General features: G+C 41.0%; 1 protein-coding gene across 12 annotated transcripts in view; it reads left to right on the forward strand.

Annotated features, from left to right (window-relative positions):
• CHRM3 (cholinergic receptor muscarinic 3) overlaps positions 1-18,358 on the forward strand; it is a 417,691-nt gene that overhangs the window by 231,355 nt on the left and 167,978 nt on the right. The gene's annotated exons all lie outside the window — the stretch shown is intronic.

Genomic DNA, 18,358 nt, shown 5'->3' on the forward strand with positions numbered 1-18,358 from the left:
GTTCAACTATCTCTGCAGAAGGGGTTAGTTTTTAGATAAAAGGTGTTGAGGATGTTGCGCTGTGTGCTCTCCACCTCCTCCTAAAAACCTGATCTCTCTCTTGATGACTTCCAGTGTTCATTTTTTGGTGGGGGGGGGCTTCTAAAGGTGTTTCCACTGTGAGTGTTCTTCTAGACATTCCCCTTAAAACAAAAGGGCTGAGTGCTCATTAGGAGACGGAAACTGCATTCCAATTTCAGTGCTCCAAAGCTTTCTCTCTTCTGACACGTTCTGTGCATGCTCTGGGGCTTGAGGCTATGCCCTGGAGTGGTAGCTTATCAGAGTGGTCTCTTAAGTCAGTCTGGGGTGCACTGGGGTGCATTTGAGAAAGGCAGGTCTGGAAACATTGGATAGAGTCCATAGTAGGGATGCCCAGCCAAGGACAAGGAACATCCTGTAGTACTTGACTCATAGGATATCAGATAAAATGCTGCTGATCACAGCGCCCATCTCTGTGATTAATTATATACCAGAAGAGGAAGTTTCTTCAGCAGCTCATATACTGTACTTCTCTGGTAAACTTAGAAGAGCTGGCCTATATAATATTACACTACAAGGTTGTCTCATAGAATGTGAGACAACCAGCATTATGACATAGTAGTACAATCACATATTTTTAATTCAGTGAAAATATAGGGGTTTTTTCCCATCCAATGATTGTTCCTTTATTTCATCATGTTGGATATTTATCTTAAATACTGCATATGTATGGGGGAAAACATCTGGAATAATATCCTGGGTCCCTCATCTTGAAATGATGAGGTCATAATATCCTGGGTCACTCTTGAAAATTTAGTGGGTAGCATTAAAGGAGACAGTGCCTCTTTTCCTCTGTGGTAACATACTCTCCTTTCTCACTAAAAGTAAGCATATCATCATATAAGAAGAGAGGCAACTTTCCATTTTCAGGACTGCCCTAGATTACATTTTCCTTGTTTAGTCTCTGCCCTGGGAGGTGTTGTCCTTCACTCTGCAGTGTTCTGTGGTCATTTTAAGACTTCTCTTTATTAAACAAATGTCTAATTTATTTGCTGACTAGTTAGCGCCAGCTCTCTTAGCTTTAGTTTTAGTTTATTTTATCTGCTGCCTTCTATGTCTTATGGATTTGTCTTTTAGTTATCCATGTTTATTATTATTAGACTTTGTCATAGAAGCTGCCTTGAGTGCTTCCATTTTGAAGATGGAAAGTAGGGACAAAATGTCCTAAGAAATAAAATATCTACATCAAAATTTAATTGGGGCCAATGTGTTCAGGAGACATTGTATATACTGTAGATTGTTATCAGGCTAAACTGTTTAATTCAATTTGTATACAAGAGAGGATGAGAATTGGATGGATTAAAAGCAGTTGCTGCTAATGAGAAGATCTGCTACTGTACTGAACTACACTGGCACCCATCTGCTCTATGCCATTTTGTAGATCTGGGAGCTGTCTTCAGTTTTTATATTCTTATTTGTTTCTTATTTCTCTGTGTAAACCGCCCTGAGCCATTTTTGGAAGGGCGGTATAGAAATTGAATTATTAATAATAATAATGATAATAATGTCTATAAACTGGGAAGCCTTTGTCTGAAATTTGACAGTCATAATGCCTTGAATGAGTAGTAGAATGCCTGAATATCATGCCACCTGAGTAGAGAAAGCAGACAATTGATTCAGAGAAATAGTTGCTCGGTCTCCCATTAAAATCAGTGTAAAGTTTGCACTTGTGTGCCTATTTTAATTGCCTATATAATAGGGAATCTTTGTCGTATAGATCTGGGAAGGGATTTGAGTGAATGTTTTTAACAGTTCATGCCAATAGGATGGAAAACATGAACATTAGACTCAGGAAAAGAACAGGTGGATCTCCCATTGAAAGAAATTGGAGTCTTATAGTATGTGCACCTTTCTAATTGTCCCTGAAACTGGAACCCTCTTCCTAATCTGTCTGAAATTTAGTCTGAAGTCTTGACGTAGTAGAACATATGGACATTTAATGTAATTTGGATGGAAGATAACAATGTTTCAAGCAACAGAAGACTGGGGTGGATCTCTCATTGAAAAAAATAGAAAACAAAATAAATGGGGAAATGAAAATGAACTAAAATAGTATCAGAATATATCAGCTGACATCTAGACTAATGTTGCATTAGTGGAATGAGCAAAGTTGCATACACATAAGAAGCCTGGGCATAGCTGAGCAGATAAAATCTCTTGTGGTCTTGATCCACTTGCACAATAAGGATAGTGGGTGGGGACCCCTATGATCTCCCAATTGTCATGGATGGAACACTACCTAGTTAAGGTTAGGTTTACAAACACATCCCACCTCCGCAAGTGTGATGGGCTTAATAGGATGGTATACCGAAGAAGCTTGTTGGATCCAAGAGGATTCCAAGAAGCATCAAAATAATTTAGAGTTGGCTCTGCCAGTGATTCTGTTGATGCCCTGGTGGAGAGCCGGAATAGTGCATTCACCAGGGTAATCACATAGACATAATCACACCTAAGCAGCCGATCTGCTTTAATATTAGCCCTGTGGTATACAGAAAATTTATGGGAGCTGAACCGGCAAGGTAGATGGCTGGAGCGCAAGTGGAGAAAGTCTTGATGCAAATCTAACAGATTACAATACAGAGCAAATCTGAAGATCTCTGCTCTGACAGTGCATGCAGCAAAGAAGCAGTTATTTTCTGCACACATTGCACCCACAAGCTCACATCCAGTTGAGTTGTTCAGGGTTCTGAGACAGCTAACACACTCCCCTCTCTCCCTGAATCTGGATTTGGAGCCATCAGTTACCCATTGTGATGCTTTCATTTAGGTCTTTGTGGATAAAATCTCTCATATTTGGGCCAATCTAGACTCCACAATTATTGCAGAGTCTAATGTGGAGGTGTCCAGCATTTCCTCTGCTACTACTAGATTGGATCAAGTTTCAGTCTGTGACTCCTGAGGATGTGGACAAACTGCTTGGAATGGTGCAGCTTACCACCTGTTCTCTTGACCTTTGTTTGACATGGTTTATACTATCTAGCAGGGGAATTGTTGTAGGAGGCCTGGCAGATTATTATAAACGTGCACATGCACACTCCTTAGAGGGAACACTGGGGGCCTCCCAGGTTATCAGGTTTACTCTGAAGTATGATAATTACCACCCTTCATGACTATGCTTTGCTTAAAGTGGGGGAAATTAGCTTCAAATGGATGGAAACTGATAAACAGCGATGTTAACTTTAGGGGAAATTGATCTTGGTATAGATGCACTGGAAGGAGACAAAAGAATATAGAAACATGCCTTGTATTATTGAGGGGTAATAGGGGTACAGAATGAGAAAATAGAGTGATTAAGGCAAGGTTTAGCACCTAGCAAATTAACTGAAAACAGTCCTCCTATAAGGGGGTTTGCAGACTCTCTGGTAATGGCTTAGGTTGCCTCTACACTACATATTTACCATGTTGTAGTGCTGAGGAAGGGGGACAGAGGTTTGGGGTGAAAGGTTCCTAGAGAAAGAGAAAGAAAAGCCATTTTTCCTAGCTACCTGTGATCTAGGCAGTATCCTTCTCTCCAAAGATTACCTGAGCACGAGGCAAAGAGGTCCGTGTACAGTTGCCACCACCACTGACCTGCCGAAATAAGAACTTCCCATTTTGAACAGATCTTTAAGATGCATTTATCCATCCAGGCTTTTTACTAGATGGTAAAATTGTGGTCTAATTTTTAAATTGTTTTTAACGTTTTAATTGTTTTCATAATTTGTGTGATGTGTTTTGTAAACTGCTCAGAGACAAGTGTTTGGGGTAGTATACAAGTATATGAAAAGACATAAACCAATCAATAGTTTTTTGCATTATTCTCTGCCACATATAGAGGATATTCTCACAATCAGTGGAAAGCGGGCTAAGGGAGCTTAGCCCACTTTCCACGGATCGTGGGAACCACCGGGCTCGCAGGTGAGCCCGGTTTCCCCAAATCAGGCAACCCATTTAAATACCCCTCCCCTTAAATGGGGTTAGTGGAGTGAGTGTTCCACTAACCCCATTTTAAATTGTGTATTGCCATGGCGTGGCTCTGCACTGCGGCAGCACATAAGTAGACCCCCGACCAGGAGGCTGCAACAGCCTCCTGGGATCAGGGGTCTCTCCAGCATGCCCCGCGTGCTCGCGGGGCTTCCTGGAACTTCTGGGGGCCATGTGGCCCCCCATCCTTGCAGCCCCCGCTGGTTCCGTGACAGAGCCGGCAGTTGTGTGGGTGGCCGATCCAGCCACCCAGGGCTGCAATAGTGATCATCTGCGGGGAGAGCAGGCTAAGCCCGCTCTCCCCACAAACACCCTTCCAGCGAGTCTCACTGATTGTGAGACTCGCCTCATTTGCTAGCACAACATATCTGTATTAATGCAACATGTTTGGGGAAGAGGATAGAATTTAACAGAGTAAAGGTAAAAATAGAATTTAAAAAATAAAGTATGCCCCATATTGTAAGTTTGGTTTGATGATGAGTTCCTCGGTCTTCAAAGGTTGAGGGCTGCTTGTACAGCATGCTTAAAGTGATACCAAATATTTCATGAAGAAGAAGGACCAGGTAGTACCAAAATCTCAATGCATATCTGTGATGTAAAAGGAGGGGGAAAGACTCTTCTGGACAATTCATGCACATTGAGCTGTTCACCTGAATGGCTTATTCACATGAGCAATGTAACCTCAGATAAGTTAGAAACTGAGTAGTTGTTTTTGTAAGCAGGGTATGATAAACATGCAGAAAACGCCTTCCACACTTTATTTTTTATTTTAAAAAAAATAGTCATGTGAATTGCCACAAGTGCTTGTCTCTCCTACAGTTTCTTTTGTTATTCATTTGTTGATGTAACAAAGCTGCTTGCATTCGTCTAGAACCACAACCAAGGGTGTCATTCCTATGTTGTGCTGAGGAGGGTAGTATGTGCTGCTGCATTGTCAACATTGCAACAGAGACTTATCAACTCATATAGCAAACCTATGTAAACCCTCCAGTGTATCAAAAGACAGTTTATGGGAAGATAATGATCTGTATGCTTGCATTTGTGATGCTTGCGAAAAGGATAGGGTTGGGTTTTCCCCCTCACTTTCCTCAATGCAAATAAGGAACAAGTGGCTTCATAGCCCCCTGGAAGTCCCAGAATGGGACTAAACAACCAAACCGGTTCATGGACCAGCAGTTAGGTTCAAATTCAGTCTGAACCAAAATCTAAAATTTGGTTCATACACACCCCTACCTAGGAGATTTCAAAAGACATTTCATGTTATGGGGAAGAAAGCCAAACTCACCAAAGTAATAATATAGAAGGAAACTCTGCAATGAATTGTTACAAAGCCCGCCAATTACATTTTATAATTTGTATATGTATCCAGCATAACCTGAATTTCTACATATCTCATTTCTTACCTTGTGAACCCTCAGTGCTAAGCTACAATTGGCTAGTTTTCCTAACAATTATGAGAACATACATCGTTGATCTCAGCTTTTAAGTCTGGGCTTCCATAAAGTCTAGTACCCAGACCTGACAATTTTATCTTAAAGCTACTGTCTGTTATTGTTAAACTCTTTCTTGAGTTATTTCTTTAAAGAATTCTGCATCAACTAACTGTATCCTTACAAATGCATTTTCCACTAAGAGTGGCTGAAGGATTGTGAACAAGATATTTGCGAATGAATACGAATATGATGAGTATTTATATACTGCTTTTCAACCAAAGTTCCCAAAGCAGTTTACATAAAGAAATTAATTAATTAATTGAATGGCTGCCTGTCCCCAAAGGGCCCACAGTCTAAAAAAGAAATATAAGAAAGCCACCAGCAACAGCCACGGGAGGGATGCTGTGCTGGGGTTGGATAGGGCTAGTTGCTCTCCCCCTGCTAAATAAAGAGAATCACCACTTTTAAAAGGTGCATCTTTGCTCAAAGCATCTTGCCCCTTTCCATCCAGCCATTTTACATTTAAGACATCTGAGGCATTAAGGTGTAGCCTTTTGTTTTAAAAAGTGAAACACCTTTTTGCAGCTTTTGATGGATCCGCTTTTGAAAGATCAGCTTCAAGTGTTTCAAATATACAGTTTTCATATAACTTGGATTATTCAGGTGTTAGCAATTCAAATATCTTAATCCTCTGTTGTTTAACATGCAATGCATTTAAAATAACTAGTATTTGGCAACTAAATGTTTTTCACATATAATATGTGAAATTCTTCCCTCTATGTCTTCCTGTTACCTGTTGGAGTTTTCTGGCCCATAAGTTTACAGCTTCCTAAATTTCCCCTGTATATTTATCCCATTTTGTTGATGCTCACAGTAAAGAACTATTCTTGTGCCTTCTGCCTACATAGCATGTAAGGTTTTCCTTCATCCACTTTGACAGCCATCTAGAAGCCACTATTTAACTCAGGAGTAGGCAACCTTTGGTAGTCCAGCTGTTGTTGAACCACAACTCCCATCATCCCCAGCCACAGTTTATTGAAGTCAGTCACAAAATTAAAAACTGTGTTCAACCCAAGTTTGGGAGCTGTGTGTGCTCCCAATTTTTGGTTGTATGGAGGCAAGATAGAAGGAAAACCTTGCTTCCACACAATCACTTCTGCCCAGGTTTTTCCTCTAAGCTTGATTCCACACAACTGAAAATTGGGAGTACGCACAGCTTCCAAACCTAGTTAGAACACAGTTTTTGATTGCGTGAATGACCTCATTGCCTGTCTCTGGTTTAACTCCTCATTCTTTCAATATACTTCACTTCAATATGAATAGAAATGTTTTTAAAAACCCCACTAGAATTCCTGTCTTCCCACCCACCCACCAGATCAGCCGCCCACACGATTACTGGGTCTTTCACAGACCTGGTTGGGGCGGTGGGGATTTGGGGCCCCCTGGAAGTCCCAGAATACCCTGTGTGAGTGCACGGGGCATTCTGGGGAGCCCCCTGATGTTGAGAAGCTTGTTTTAGCCTCCTGGTTGGGTGTCTCCTCATGAGTTGCCGTGGTGCGGAGCTGTGGCGTGGTGGCACACTATCTTTGAGATGAGGTTGGCGGAGCACTCGCTCCGCTAACCTTGTTTGGGGGGGATTAAGCATGCTTACTGCCAGGAGCCACATGGCTCCCAGCGGCTCCCTTAGCCCCATTTCCTGTGCGTGTGAGAATAGCCTCACTGCTTAGCTTCCCTATCTTATGCAAACCCTTTTCAATCCCCAACTTGCCTCACAAACCTGTTCTTGGACTTGTGTGAGTTTTCAGTACCAAACTGACAGCTTTTCATTTTCTCATAGAAACATGTGTTCTGAGCAGTTTGTAAAAGAGCCAGCGTGGTGTCGTGGTTAGAGTGCTGGACTAGGACCGGGGAGACCCGAATTCAAATCTCCATTCAGCCATAAAACTAGCTGGGTGACTCTGGACCGGTCACTTCTCTCTCAGGCTAACCTACTTCACAGGGTTGTTGTGAGGAGAAACCTAAGTATCTAGTACACCACTCTGGGCTCCTTGGAGGAAGAGCGGGATATAAAATGTAAAATGTAAATAATATATTCATGGATATTCCAATCCATTGCATTGGCTCAAGAAATCAGCATCATGGGCTTCACTGGCACAAGCACAGTACTTAAAAGCAATAACTTGTCTATAAGAAATAGTGGCCTCCTAGTAATTTGCTGCTATGATGCTCCCTGTTCTTTATTTCAGTTTCTTTGGACAGCAGCAATTTCTTGAAGAGTAACTGAGAAGTTTAAAAACATCTTCTTGGAAAATATTATTGATGTCCAATATAGAGCCAATAGTTCATTTACAAATGTGTCACATTCCTTGAGCCCATTCTCATGATCAGTGAGAAGGGCTTGAGGGAGGGTGGAAGGGAAGGCTGCTCAAACTTGCCTTCCCCACAGACAATCTATCGGACGTTGCTGGGCATGCTCTCCATGTGTGCCCAGACAATCTTCTGCTGGCCCAGGCATCGCGGAGGTTCGGGGGCTGGGACCCTATGTCCCAGACCTCATAAATCCCATGATGCACTGCACAAGTGCATGGTGCATTGTGGGTATCCCAGCAGCCACAGATGGGCACCAGTCACTGCTGCAGCATCAGCTAAAAGCAGCCAGCACTGCACACGATCCATAAAATGGAGCTAGGGGAGCCCTCGCTCCCTTGACCTTGTTTAGGAGTCTGGCTCCGCAGGTGGGTTTGCTATTGGAGCACCACTGGGATCAGCTGCAATCCCGGTGGTTCTTATGAGCAGCCAAGAGTGGGCTTGGCTGCCTTAGCCCAGTCTTGGCTGCATGTGAGGACAACATCCTTATCTACTTCACAGAGACATTTTTGGGCTTTTTCCCCACTTAGGAAAAATCTGTTTCAATTGTTTCCACTAAATTACCAATATTGGCCTCATGTAGTCAGTATGAAATTAAGGCATCAATATTTGGCAGCTGTGTAATTGCATTTAAAAGTTTGCTTTGGAATGGCTGTCTCAGTTCAAGTTGGTTTCTGAAAGATCTCATAGTGTAGGTGTAACCGACTGACCCTGAAATCTTAGGAATGTATAATGTAGCATTATTCTTAACATTCTACATATATCTGTTTCTCACTTGGTGTAGATAATTACCAGCAACAACTGAACTAGAACACTTCATTTTTGTCGCACTCTCAGATGCTTTCTCCATGGAGGCTCTTGTTGATGATGTGTGCATGACATATATCTGCACTCTGATCTTCAAATGTTGATCTTTTATTCTCCTAACTGTAGAAGGGCTCAACACAGTTATTGCACCTGGTTTTTATCCAGTGTAAGTCAATTTCACAGCCCATTTGTGAAGGCTTATGGTGAAATGGTGTCTGTCTCCCACTAAATTTATGACTGATCAGAGTCTGAATCTCTGAGATCAGACGGTAAGCAGTTCTATTTTATCTGCCAGGATTTAAGGATGTTCCTTTTGGAAGAAAGTTCAAACGCTGAAAAAGGTAAAAACAAAATCCATATATTTATATATGAAGCTTGATCTTGACAGTATTCGCAGCACCAGCATCTACTGTTCTCAAGACTTCTGTGACAGATTAGAGAGACTGTGTTTATAAGATTGTAGGTTTTCAGTACATGGAGCTCAGCTTACTTTCTGCCTCCAGTTTCCTGGAAAATTAAATGACTTTGAGGAGTAGTGTTCACTTAAAGCTATATGTCATGCACACATCACCAAAATGGCTTTTGTTGAACTCTCAGGATCATTTTTCTGGCACATAACCAAAATAGTTATGAAGCAGGATAGCACTGATGTTATGGGCAATATCAGGGAAATTTTAGTGTGATAAATTTAGATAATTGATATATTCTTGATCTGATAAAATCTTAGCCCACAACTGAGAACATGGAGAAGGTCCCATATTCAACATTTCTGTGTAGGGCTGGGAAAGGTCCCTGTCTGAAACCTGGAGAGCCACTAAAGAAACAATGCTAAGATATGTATCTATTTTATTGTTGTGAGCTGCCCCGAGCAGTATAAATATTTTAAATAAATAAATAAAATAATTAATTAATAACTAAGATAGATGAACCAATACTCTCACTTATAGGCAACTGCCTGTATTTCAGTAGAAGTTTATTTTAGGGTCCAGCATCTAGTATACTTCTCTGAATTAGCAAGTAGTATATGGCAAATTAAGTACACACATATGGCATTAGGGATGCTTCTGGAGTCCATTACTAGCTATTCTGGCATTGGATTCTGAAGTCTAGATCCCATCAGACTTTTTCTTGATTTTATGGAGTATCTCTAGATATAATAAAGGAGTGAGAAACCAAATGATGTAAAAACCAAACGTTTCATGTTTTCCTCTGAAGATTAATTTGATTCAATTATTATATTATTCATTTATTAAATTATTCCATTGGTATTTGAAGGTGAAGCAATAAGCAATAATAATAATAATTGAAGGTGAAGCAATAATTGAAGGTGAGAACTGAAATATATTTTAGAACATAATATTGTGTGCTGATCTCAGAAAAAGCAGCAAATGCCCAAAGGCAGTTTCAACTCTTAAGGTCGCTCTCAGTTGTAAAAAGTATAAATTTGCCTTATTGAAGTATTCACTGGAATTATTTCTTACTGCAACAGTGACCTCATCCATAACAGGCTTTCTTATATGTTCTTTCTATGTTCTTCTTAGCTTTTTCCTCTCTAAGACAACAAATGTTAATGTCTATCCAGCTAAAAAACATTCTGAGAACAACTGATTGATATATGCACTAAAGACTATACATATAACTTTTGTTATAATCATACCAAATAATATATAGCCAACCCTACTAAAATCTCAGGTTCTGACCCACATTATTCATAGAGAGAAGTAGTTTCCCTCAGTTCTTCATCATCATCCCCTATTTTGTAAACCTGGGTTCTGCTCTTGAGGATTTTGAAATAAGGATGCTTGAGTTAGCACTATAAACTTTCATTGATACTTTTAATTATTAAAAACATTTCAAAAACTGGTGTCCCTGAAATAAACATATAGCATCCAGATGACAACTTCCACAAGTTGTCAAGGGAGACATTGTGCTAGTTTTTTTGTTGACTGCCCCATCTGCTTGTTGTATCCTATCTAGCAAGCTTTCATGTTTAGTTAATTAGAAATTTGTCTCTGTGGAGAGGGATCCTGTAGAGCAGGGTTTCTCAACGTGTGGGTCCCCAGATGTTATTGGACTTCAACTCCCATAATCCCCAGCCCCAGTGGCCTTTGGTTGGGAATTATGGGAGTTGAAGTCCAATTACATCTGGGGACCCACACTTTGAGAAACCCTGCTGTAGAGAGTGTGGGGGGTGAAGTCAAAAAGAAAAGGGAGGAAAAGCAAAAGGAGAAAAATGGAGTTGTTACTGAATAAACCTTAGTAAAACAAAGATAACATTGCTTTGTGTTTGAGGGAAGCAGCTATAAAACATTTGGTAACTGGATTTTGAACCAGCTATGTGTGTGAGCCTGCAAAGCTTGTGAAGGTTCCTGTGTCTTCATTTGACTACATTACTGGGCCTCCATTCCTGAACCGCTTTTCTACTGCTGCTGCTTTCTCCTGCTTTGTCACCTGCACAGTCCTGAATATACTTTTTCGTTATCAATCCTGACTCTCTGGTTCACTGGATGCTCACTGCAGCATGGCTTAGATCCCACCACTGCGCCTTTTCTTGTCTGCCTCAGGAGAACTTGCTCTTCCCTAGAAACAATGGAGGTCCAATTTCTGCAATTATCTCCTCACTATACAGAATCCTGATTTTACTCCAGCAAAGCAGAAGGCTATATTGCTTCATTGGCTGGGCCCTGAAGGCCAAAAAAATATATACTCGTTTGCCTTTTCCAACCAACTTGGAAGGAGATGACAACCTTGTTGAAGCTTCTCTTCAAGCCTTAGATGATTATTTCAACCCTACTTTGAATGGGATTGCTGAACATTACAAGTTCTATTCTAGATTCCAACTTCCTGGTTGAGTCTGTTGATCAATATGTCACAGCAAGCATTATGTGCCTTAAGTGTAACCTGTGAGTTTGCCAACTTTACTGATGGGATCTGATAGTTATGAAAACAAACTGCTCCAAACTGCATGAAAAACTGCTACTGGAGTGGAAACTTACCTTGGATAAAGTTACAGAGATGGCTAGGAGGGTAGAAAATGCTCTTCACTATGCCAAATCACTCTCTTTGATACCCCAAAACTAGGTTCCTGAAATCCAGGCTGTTCAGCCTGAATCCTTCCAATCCCAAACTTCTCATATGGCAATGCCCCATAAAGTGGCAGCACAAGAAAGGAAGAGCTACCACTGCTACTGATGTGGAGACTTTGCCCACAAAGCTGATTTTGCTCACTATCAGCAGGGAAGGTCACTTGCAACAGGTGCAAAAAAGGGGACACTTTGCTCAGGTTTGCAAGTCTGCAGTCCACTCCATTACAGATTCACTACATGATATGAAGCAGATGAACCACTTTCTGACAGCATTTTAAGTGTGGCATACTCAGAGCCTGCTTTCTCGACATTGTCAAGTTAAAACTAACGGCCATGAAGTGAGGATGATGACCGATTCTGGTCCAGAATTTTGCATATGCTTTACAAGAAACTCCTTACTGCATCACATCTGACCCGCAGCATTCAGACACCACCCATGAAGATATGGAGGTTCTCCTATTGCCATAAATGGATACTTCACTGCTGCCCAGGAATATGAAGGATGTACTGCAGAAGGGAAAATGTATTTGTCACAATATTGAGCTGGAAACATCAGAAAGATCTACGGATCATGTTGGACCCAAATAGCAGGGAACCTGTATGACAGCATCCATATGCTGATATGATTGCTGACTTCTCAGACAAACTTAATTTTCAGAAGAAAGCAAATGCAATACCTGTACAACACAAAGTGAGAATGTACCCATAGCATTGCACCAATCACTTAAAGAGGATCTTTCAAGACTACAGCATGCTGATGTCATAGAGCCTGTTGATTCATCAGAATGGGTCTCTCCCATAGTTCTTGTATGAAAATCAGATGGTACACTTTGAATATGCATAGATTTAGGAGATGTGAACTCTAAAGTAGTAGTGGATTGTCATCCATTACCCAATATCAATGAAATGCTACTTACTCTGAAAGAAACCTCCATGTTCACAACTTTGGACTTGTCTTCGGCCTATCACCAAATTCCTCTGCTCAAAAGTTATCATAAATACACAGCCTTCATTACCCCAGAGGGTCTTTTTCAGTTCAAAAGGCTGCCCTTTGGATTAGCCTCTGTAGCTACAGAATTTCAAAGAATGGTGCGTACAATTTTTTGGACTGTGGATGGCATCACTTACTTTCAGGGTGACATTTTAGTGTATAGCAAAACCATTGAGGAGCATGATGATAAACTGACAGACGTCTGAAGAAAACAACAACACAGACTTGCTATCTCTTTAGAGAAATGTCAGTTTTGCACATACTTGGTGACATACTTAGGACACAATATCTGAGTGGCATACATCCCAAAACAGACTTGGTGAAAGCTATTCAGGAAGCACCAGAGCCACACAACAAGGATTCACTTCAATCATTTTTAGGACTCTGAGTATTTCTCTAAATTTTTTCGACAATTTGCCTCAAAATTTGCTCCATTGCATCTTCTTTTTTAAAATAATGTAGCATTTAACAGGGATGCATCCTGCAAAGCTAGTTTCCAGACTATCAAATCGGCCATTGCTGAAGGCCCTGCTCTCACTTCTTTTGACACCAACAGGTATACTATTGTAACCACTGATGCTTGACTCGGCAAAAAGGAGATGGTAAGTTACAGTTGCCTTTCCTTCCAGAGTGCTTACTGCTTCAGAGAAGATGTATTCTGTCAATGAAAAAGAAGCTCCAGCATGTTTCTGGGCAGTGAGGCACTTCAGAACTTACTTGTGGGACAGAAAATTAACTTAACAGTCATGTCATAAACACCATCTGCTTTATTTACTACTCAGGGATCAATTTGAGCAACACCAGGATTAGCCAAATGGGAATCACTAGACATAGGGATTTTGATTTCCAGGTGGAATATCCTCCAGGTCTTCAAAATACTACTGTAGATTGTTTATCTTGACTTGCACTTCCAGGTCAAGAGGAGATCCCAGAAAGCAAGGACTAAGTAGTAGTAATTGTGCAAATAGCTTCATCCACTCATGTCATGGAGTAATCATGTCTTCTGAATAGAAAGTGGTTCTCAGTGCTGATCAAGTGCTTACTGAACTTAAACCTTACGTAACTAATGGATGGCCATGCCAAAACAAGGTACCTGAATATCTTCAACCATACATGCAACGGGTGGGTGAGCTGTCTCTTCACAATGATATGGTGCTGAGGAGTGATCGTTTGGTGGTGCCAACCTCCTTACAAGCAAAAATGATCCAAATTGCCCACAATGGTTTACCTGGGAATGAGCTTGACTAAAGGTGAATCAGAGTGGGGGGGGGAATGGTGGCCAGGTATGGACAAACACATTGAAAATGTAATCAGACACTGTGGTTTGTGCTGTATCTGACAAGTTGCAGAATACTTTTACCACCCACTTGACTCCAGTAGAGAATCCCAATGGTCCCTGGGCAAAACTTGCTTTGGATATAATGCGGCCTTTTGATAACTAACCCACAAAACAAAGCTGCATAACTTTCATTCCAAAATTGAATTATCTTGCAATAAAAATCTTATTTTGAAGGAAGACACTTGGATTCCTAACATGACTGCAAGCCTTGCAGGCGGAAGACACCTTAACATCTGCTTCCCAGAGATGGCTGCTGCCCAGTGTTGAGAGCCTGTGTTGCTGTCATCCTTTGTTGTCACCCTGCCAGCCTGTGTGCCCCCTAATGTGTGGGGCAGTGGCTGCTGCCCTGTGGGTGAGTCTGTGTGGCATTGGGGCCAGGGCGAGTGAGTCAGCAGTTCCTGAGGACCATCTGCCCAGGTTAGCCATTTTTCTGGGCTTATAAAAGGGCTGCTGCCCTGTCGGTGCACAATACCTATGCATCACAGACCCAATTCTGATCAAGACCCCTGTGGCTGCTATTGTAACTTTTTAAAAACAAGCCTACAACTTTCCCACATCTTCAAAACCTCAAATGCCTTCAGGTTGGTATCCAGGGCCCAAACTGTTAAGGGCTTTGAAGGTAATAATAACCAGCACCTTCAATTGGTTCCAGAAACAAATTGGCAGCCAGTCCAGCTCTTTCAAAATAGATGTAATATGTTCTGAGTGAGCAGTTCCAGAGAACCCTGGCTGCTTCATTCTACACTAACTGAAATTTCTGAATATTCTTCAAGGGCAACCCTACATGAAGTGAATTGCAGTAATTCAGCTGTGATGTGACTAAGACTGGGGTAACCATGGCCAGATCTGCCTTCTCAAGAAAGAGACACAAAGGCACCCCTGGCCAGTGCCTCCACCTGAGCATCTAAAAGAAGAGCCAAGTCCAGCAACACCCACAAGCTGCTCACTTGCTCTTCCAAGGGGAGTACAACCCCGGTCATAGCTGGTTTAATCACCTTATCCCAATTGGCTTATCCTACTGACCAAGAGCACATCCATCTTCTCTTGATTTAACATCATATCCAGCCCACCCCCACCTCCAGCCCCCTATTGAGAGAGAGAGAGAGAGAGAGAGGTGTGTGTGTGTGTGTGTGTGTGTGTGTGTGTGTGTGTGTGTATATATCTGTGTCTATATCTATATCTATATACAGTGGTCCCTCTACTTACGAAATTAATCCGTTCCGAATGCACATTTGTAAGTCGAAAAGTTCGTAAGTCAAAAAGTGGTTTCCCATAGGAATGCATTGGGAACGGATTAATGCGTTCCGGAGCCTAGAAAAAAGACCCAGACCCCCAGTAAGGCTTGCAAACTGCACCGGAACATTTCTTTTCAAGAATAAACAGGCAGTAAACAGGCAGGCAAGTCAAGGAAACCACATGTAAAATTCGTAAGTCGAGGAAACCCCATCTAAAAATTTGTAAGTCGAAAAAACCACATCTAAAACCGGATCTAAAACTGCCGTTTGTAACTCGAAAAATACTTATGTCAAGTAGTTCGTAAGTCGAGGGACCACTGTATATGATCCAAAGATTGGAAAACAAAGGAACATTCAAAAGTACAACTTCAAAGGAAAAGAAGGGAACACTCACAACTTCAAGTGTTAATTCCTGATTGTAGCTGCTGTTTTCAGTGGAAATGCTTAACGATGAAGAGGCAACACCCACTGTTTCCTTTCCTCTACCTCACCACCTTAGCCTAGCTAGCCAGGCCTGTGGCCATGATCCCACCCATTGCCATCTAGCTAGACAGGAGAAGGGAAGTGAGAGCCCTCCCAATGCCACACACTGATTGACAAGCTCAGTGATAGAGATGTGCAGAGCCAGTTCACAATCAAACTGGACTTCTGTGAACTGGGCCTCTTCGATTGCAAACCACTTCAAACCATTTCAAACTGGTTTGTCGAGCTAACCAGCCCAGCCAGTCGACTGAACAGACTTGCATACCTGCAGTTCGATTTGAATTCTGATCAAACTTCCCCAGCCGGTCCGTGCACACCCCTACTCATTGACTCTCTGCCTTCACTGCTTTACTGGGTATGCTCAGAGCAGAGGGAAGGAAATATATCTGGCCTGACTATCTTTCACATGTTGAAACACTGCAGAAGCAAGCCTGCACAACCTGCAAATTGTGCTGATAGAGCAAGTTGGATATTGGGGACAGATGTGTTTATTTATTGAAATGATAAAGAGTAAATTGTGAGTGCAGGAAGATTGTGGAAAGATGCTGGACTTGTGCATGTCTGAAAAGTGCTGCCTTCACCTTTCTTCACTGACCAACACAGTAATTGAGAAACATGATAACTTTTAAGGTACACAATCCAATCTGTCATATATGGTTTTATACAAGACTAGTTTTCAGAATGATTTATTGCTAACTCACATTTTTATTAAAGCACCAATGATGCTGTTTCACCAGTAATCTATTTTTATTATCCTTTTTGTAAAACTTTTTATAACGCTTATCCATATTGGTGATTAGTTTACTCTGAATTAATTAAAAAATATAGAAGATGGGAAACCATTCTTGTTGTATCTAAAGAATTACTTTCCTACTATGGACTTTACAGCAGGGTTTGAAATTTAGTAAAAAAAAACCTGCAGGTTGGGTAGATTAGCTATGTTTGTAAGGGTTTGAATTTATGTTTTGAATTATTATTATTATAGCTAGGGTAAATTTTATAGTTGATGATTCACGAAGAGATGTGTTCGGGAAGTCCACCTTTTTGTGTGTATTTGCAATGAATGATAATATTACTAGTGTTAAAATTAATAAAAATTGAATTTGGGGGAAAAAAGAATTAATTAAAAAATATCCATGTGATGTGAATAATTGTTGTAGTCTCAGGTGCAGCTATTTCACAGCAAGCTCTAAAATATCTAGGTCTAAGAGAAACATCATGGTCAGAAGTACCTTGCTGAAGTATTAACAAAGTACCATCAGAGTGCCGTCTCTCTTTAAAAAATTGCTTTGGGGCATGTCTTTGAACTAAAAAGCCTGCTGTCAAACAAAATAGCTTATTGAATTTTCTATGGTCTTTTTTTTATAACCCACTATTATTAAGAAAAGTTTTTTCCCCAAGTTTGAGTTTAATAACTGCAACCATGTTCCAAGTTATTAATGGATTTACAGGATTACTGATATTCCCAGGTGTGGGGGGAGGGGGAAATCTGGTTGTTTTGTGGAGACCTGATATTACTTTTTCTTTGATACCTTTTCTTATTAATAGCCTTTTTATTGTTTTCACAAAGACACGACACACTGGATACAGATATTTGCAATGTATAAAATGACTGTCAAAATTAGTCCCCATATTCCTCCCCTCCCCTATGCCAACTAGCAAACTCTGTAACAAAGTTTATTCTCAGAATTATACTTCCCTTCATCCTCCCTCAAAAATGAGAATTGGGGAAAAGGAGAAAGAAAGAGGGGGAGGAAATAAAATAAAAAGGAAGACAGAAGATCCAACTTAGACAATAACCAGTGCCTAATCTAGCCCATCATATGGAAGGGACTTAGACCATGCCTCCCCTTCCTGCCTTTGTTGTTGAGGCTAGGATAGATCACTCCAAGCAGGCATACATGTATGGGTCAGAATCATGTAGCTGATTCCCAGGAACATTTGGACAGTTCATCCTGCATGGCTGGTGGAGGTAGGACCAGCATGCTAAGTGGGTAGGAGAGGGATGATATAGTCCATATTGATCTATGGGATGGGCAGTGTAATCTGAGCAGACCTAAAGAAAGAATGGGCACTGAGATACCAGGCGAATCTCTAGAGTTTACCTGTTTTCTAAATATTCTTTCTTTCTTTCTTTCTTTCTTTCTTGAATTTCTATATCGCCTAATATAGAAATCTCTAGGTGGTGTACAGATTAAAACATTCTATATAAAAATAAAACATTTAAAATTCATAAAAACAGATAAAAATAACAATAGATAAAAACACATTAAAATTTAAATTTCAGTTAAAAGCCTGGGAAAACAGGTAGATCTTCAGGTTCCTCCTAAAAGCACAGAGAAGGAGATGCTCTTATTTCAGTAGGGAGTGCATTCCAAAGCCCTGGGGCAGCCACAGAGAAGGCCTGGTCCTGAGTTCCCACCAAACAAGTTGGTAGCAACTGTAACTGGACCTCTCCAGATTATCTTAATAGGCAACAGGGTTCACAGCAGAGAAGGCACTCTCTTAAGTACCCTGGACCTAAGCCATTAAGGGCTTTATAGGTAATAACCTGCACTTTGTATTTCGTTTGGAAA

The sequence above is a fragment of the Hemicordylus capensis genome, chromosome 1 (assembly GCF_027244095.1).
Source record: "Hemicordylus capensis ecotype Gifberg chromosome 1, rHemCap1.1.pri, whole genome shotgun sequence".
Classification (NCBI taxonomy): domain Eukaryota; kingdom Metazoa; phylum Chordata; class Lepidosauria; order Squamata; family Cordylidae; genus Hemicordylus; species Hemicordylus capensis.